Below are 6,000 nucleotides of genomic sequence, written 5' to 3'. Positions count from 1 at the left end.
GAAATAATGTTTTGACATATCGAAAGTGCACTGATAGAAAAGCTCGGCGCAATTTACCCTAAAGGCCCATTTATACGTTGCTAGTAGCTGACTTGACAATGAGCAGCTACTGACCCGGTGGACTCGCTTGACAATTGGTTGACTCGCCTTGTCCGTTCACACAGTGTGAGCTGCTGGCGAGAAACTAGATACTACGGCACGGGTTTACCAGGGATGCCAGGCGACTTTTCAAATGTCCATCAAATAGTCAGAAACAGCAATCAGGTCCGAATTTGTCAAATGATTGGTCCAAAATCGACTTCTTTATTGGCAGTTTTCATCTTAGGTTTTCAGTTGAATGTATCATCACACAATTTTATAGCAAAACAAACGCTGATCGTGTTTAAAAATACATACTTTGTGCTGAATTTCTTTGAACTGAAGGTACTATCCGAAAAAGCAGAAAGAGAAAAGGATTCGGGCCAGGAATTAGATGCAAAGAAAAGGAGCAACAAATACAATATTGAAGGAACTCTACGATGAGGATCCCCGAGATTACAGAGCAGTGTTGATAATAACACCTGAACAAGTGAAAAAACTGTTGGATTTAATTGCTCCACGAATACAACGCCAAGATACAGTCATGAGGGATGCTGTACCTACAAGAGTTAAATTAGAAATGACATTGATGTGCCTTTGTTTTGGAATATCGTTGGGATTGTTGTCGATATTTTTTAGAATCTCGAAAACATCCATAGCTCAGATAATTCCGAAAGGATGTGATGTTATAAATGGTAGTCTAAAAGATTTTTTTTTAATTTTATTTATTTTGTGAAATGAAAATGATAGTCGATTTGCAGGTGCAATAAATACGCTTCAAAAATTTTAATAATGAATGAAAATGTACTTTTTTAAATCGAATATGTATTCTGTTTCTTAGAACAATACTTTTTTTTGTAAGTTGTGATCTGATAATGATTCTATATTAGAGATTCTCAAGAAAACTATCTCAAAAAGAAAGCGTGCCCCGCCAGCGTGCAAAACGAAATAACAATTATTTCGTTTAGAAACTATGAGGGTTTTATTTGTTTTTCCAATAATTTTGAAGTCTATAAATATCTTCACATATTTTCAAATATCTTAAAAATAGAGACATTTCATTACATTTGGCATCACTGATTCGAACGCTAAATTCTGTTTTTGACGTTGTGAAGCATGCAAGTGCGAGTAAATTCAAAAAACTTTGAAGTAGCTCGCACGCCGGATCACACATGACAATAACTGGCATGATGTGTTCACACGGTGTGAGTAGCTGCACTGCAGTAACTGACTAGACCGACTCGTATGCTTACTCGCACCGTCTGAACCCGGCTTAAAGCGAATCAATATATATATATATATATATATATATATATATATATATATATATATATATATATATATATATATATATATATATATATATATATATATATATATATATATAGGGACAAGGATTCTTAGATGGAAGACAGAAGATGGGAAGATTCACGGGCTTTGGTCGTGTCAACTTTGATTGTTTATAGCGAATTTGTTTTTGTTCAGTTTCAACCCCAGTGCCGCACTAACTGCTGTCAAAACGTTTTTTTTTATTCGCTCAGTTTCGCACTCAGTGTCGCACTAGTTCACCCCGAAAGCTGTTAGTTTCGCACTGAGATGTTTCACGGGTTGGCACTCGTGTTCACCAATACAACTATACTAACTGTCAAGTTCCGAATATTGTTTTGGAAAATCTAAAAATAAATGGAAATATAAATAAAAAACCTGCTGCTTTTGCTTTTGTATTATTGGAATCATGATCCGATCCAGATTCTGATTTTGAAGAGTATATTCGAGTAGACGGCATTAAGCTACGTGTGCTTTCATTGGGAGGCGAAAATAATGATGGATATTCAGGTGGAATAAACCTGCTTTCAAAATCGAAACTATGAATGAAAATTTACTTGAATGTATCGAATATTTATTTTATGTGATGAAATAAGAGTTTCTGTACGATATCGCCGAAGCATATTGAACGAAAACTGTGTCCAATGATAATTTTATATTATAATAGTAATTATCTATGGAATAAACAGGAAATGCATCAACAAATGGTTAAGTGAGTGTCAGAACTGCATGTATTAAGTAATCAAAGAATATGAAGTAAACATTTTCATTCAAACTATTATATTTTTACACTGCACTTGGCCATTCTGATCTGATAGAAAATAATTTACCTCCCAAGTACTAATTTCGCCACCAGACGTCGACACTGTACATTTGTCGTCGCAAACATAAACAAATCAGACTATATAACGCACCGCAACAAACCACCGTACTCGTGAGACTGAAAACGTTTTTTTATTACAGAGTCAGAGTTTATTACAGATTACAGAGTCACTGACTCAGTTTTAAAAACAAATTCGCTATTAGTCAGAAGTATAGGAAGTTCACATACCAGACATACTAGCCAGTTACTCAAATATTACAAAATTGAATGTGTCAACAAATAACGTTGAAAGGGGATATATAGAAACTTATAACATATTTGCGAAAAAATATTTTTCGCATTACATTCATTATTTGAGAGAAACAGAACATGTCTCGAACTTTTTTTTATCTTGTTTTTATTTTAGGCTCATTAGAATTTTAGCTGTAACAGAGCCGAATTTTAATCGTGTACATGTCATATGTTTTATCATATCTATAATTAGCACATAGAGTTAAACTATTCCCTTCTATACCATTGCATATGGTACACATTTACACAGTAGCCACCCAGCAAACATTAAATCGTATAATTTTGCACGTGCCAAGTCTTACAAGAAATCCGAATAAATCATAATCGCATATAATATCAATCAAAGTATGTATCGTGTATATTTTAAATCGCATAAAATGTAAAAACTCGATTTTATATACCATTATGAAATTAAGTCGCAATTCGGTATAATAAACATCAATTTTATGATGTACATTGTCGTAAAATATATTTAATCCGCATCATATGCGTATATTACGCTGATGCAGTTTGTGTGTCGTATAAGCGTATAATTTAAATCGATTCAGTACTGTAGTAAATCGTGTTGCATGCTGAAGAAAATCATGAAACAGTGAATCATATTAGATCCTAATAAAGAACATATTACATCATATTGAAATGTCAATGAAATGCTGATGCACGCGAAAGTTTTAACCGCTGTTGAATTAAATTTCAGACAGCTGCGCGAGATAGCTGGTGGATGATAATCCAGACGACCGGAGTTCGAACCCACATCGGAGCAGTTTTCACCAAACATCAATCTGTGTCATTTTAAACATTCATATTCCACTCCTAACATGAGTCAATCAATCAATTATTATTTCTACGAGCATAAGTACTCATATATAAAAATGGCGATTCGTGAGGTTATAATAAACATTTAACGAAAATATTTTGCGCCATTTGTTTTTTTTCTATGTCTGTAATAAATCGTATATGAGTATGGCAAAAGTCGTATTTGGTGCTTTGACAATTCATGAATATATTCATATTAGATCGCAATTCAATTCCAACATAATCGATATTATAGCCGGTCAAAGTTGCATAATCATCCAAATAAATTCGGTAAACATATGCCATGTATGTATATGGCCTCCACTTTTGCATGCATATGCCAGTTAGGCGCATTATACGATGTTATATATACGCTTGTTATGCGATTTAATGTTTGCTGGGGGGGGGGGGGTAGTAACGAATGCTTCGCATACGGCCGATACACAAGAACATCTTGTTGGATTGATGGACTTGCTATCAAAGGGCCAGAAGAATGTTCAGCCCAGAAATTGATGGATAGTGAAGCAGCATCGACATCATATCGAATTTCAGCTTCATCTAATTTTAGTGATAATGTGGATGAAATGAATATTGAATTCAACTATGAGTACACCGTCGATGAAGCGAAAACTTTCCTCGATAGAACAGAACAAAATTCGTAGCTCTTTAGATCGTCAAAATAAGTCAGCGGAGAAGAACATGTCAGCAGTGTAACAATTGGTAGTCAGCAAAACACAACCTGGATGGTATCAACCATCTCTTTTTTTCATATTTACGAGCTAGAGCTAACAACTCTGCCATCTGCAAATGAATGATGATACTTTCCATTTCTTCTTAGCAATGGAAATTATATTCCGAAATATGAAATCGCATTAGGGACCTAACGAAGCTAAATTGACAAACGAGTGTTTTGCCGTTCATGTTACTCCATTGTGAAAAAACACATACATAAACTTGCATATAATTTCTTCACATTTCCTTTAAACTAATCATCATAATATTCATTAAATTCTCGCTTAACTTTTGAAAAGGTCCTATGTAACAAAAGTAAACAAATCGAGTTAATGGATGCACGCTCTTAGTTTTCAATCATTGAATGCATTACAAAAACAATCGTTCATGTATCTATCTTCTTCATCTTTTTATCGCCGATGCAAAAAATATCCAATGTGCAGATTCGTATTTTAAGCACTCGGCTGTTACTTCGGACGCCACTTTCCTCCGACGCTCGGAACGTCCGAAGTAACAAAGCAGTCAAAACAACACAAAGTCGTACTTCGGTCGTTTTGGGTTTTTGTTTCTTACAGGCGTTGTTAGCGATTTCAGTGCAATTCAACGAGTGATAACAACAATAATAAGTCTTTAGAACGAAATGCTGATATTTGAATTGCTGTTTAGTAGTTAGTTTCAGATTCGCATCGTGCAACGTGATATGTCCAATGTGCAAACGCGGCAGTCAAAACGTCCAATGTAACATTTTTCGTTCCTAGGCTTCAAATCTGAGCTCCAATCACTGAACAACAGTTACGATTGGTTTTTCAGAGTTATTCTTGACTGCTAGTGGTGAAAGTAGCGATAGAGATCGATACCTTTCAATACAATTCGCAGATTAATGTTCGGGTCTTCAACTTCGTTTTTCTCGAGTTGACGAAAATGTTACATTGGACTTTTTCAAAAGTTACGCGAGAATTCACCATTTCTAGAGCAACATGTCAATAGGGCCTATCTCGAATGTGACAGTTCCGAGAAAAATGGGTTGGAAAATTCAACTCTCTTTTTCAAATCATATTTAAAACAGTAACGTAATTATAATCATAATGACGCATCAACGTAAGCGCGAAAATGTATACTCCAATTATTGATACGGCACTGTACGAAAATCCAACACTAACATCACTAATTTTCGGAATGAACGAAAACATAAATATGTAGTCCCTTTATACTTATAGATTTCAATTAGACTCTTTAAGATTTGACATTTCAATTAAATCTTTTTCGAGATACTTTGAGCGGTGAACCCAATTACTATTAACGATCAAAGGTATGAATACTTACTTAAACCGTACTTTAAACAAGGAAAAAAATTACTAAAAATTCTGCTTGCTCATGACGTTAATATAAAAAGAGACAATTTTGTTCGAATCCTAATTTTTAACTTCATTGCAGCTCAGCAAATTTTCATCAATACTGCTTTTTATAATGTTTGGACGAGCAACCTTTCGAAATCAACTACACCGTAAAGCCCTGACGCCACTGACACTCTTTTATATCCACTTTATAGTAGATAACGCCAGGAGATGCTGTGCGATACTCAAACTGCATAATAGCCTTGAACTTGATTGGCTGCCCCAATGAATTGAGTTTGGGTCGCTTATATCTTTCTGAAAGTAATTTGAGGGCAATAAAGTCACTTTGCTCAAGTTCCGTAACGTTGAACGGAATTTTCCGCTTGATTTAGGATATGAAAACAGCCCAATCACGCGGGGTTTCTATATCCATCGTATTCTGCTTTTATGACCTTTCAATAGCCGCATGTATTGTATCGACCTCCATGTGGCTGTGGCCACTAATCATGAAAGTATGTCGAACGGTTATCTCCCTCTTCGCTCTGACGCACTCTTCTATGAAATATGACATAGTCATGCACAATGTAAAGTTGTGATTTTGCCCACCACACCTGTCTGAAT

Source organism: Toxorhynchites rutilus, chromosome 1 (assembly GCF_029784135.1).
Source record: "Toxorhynchites rutilus septentrionalis strain SRP chromosome 1, ASM2978413v1, whole genome shotgun sequence".
Lineage (NCBI taxonomy): Eukaryota > Metazoa > Arthropoda > Insecta > Diptera > Culicidae > Toxorhynchites > Toxorhynchites rutilus.
Note: the sequence above shows the minus strand (reverse complement) of the source record.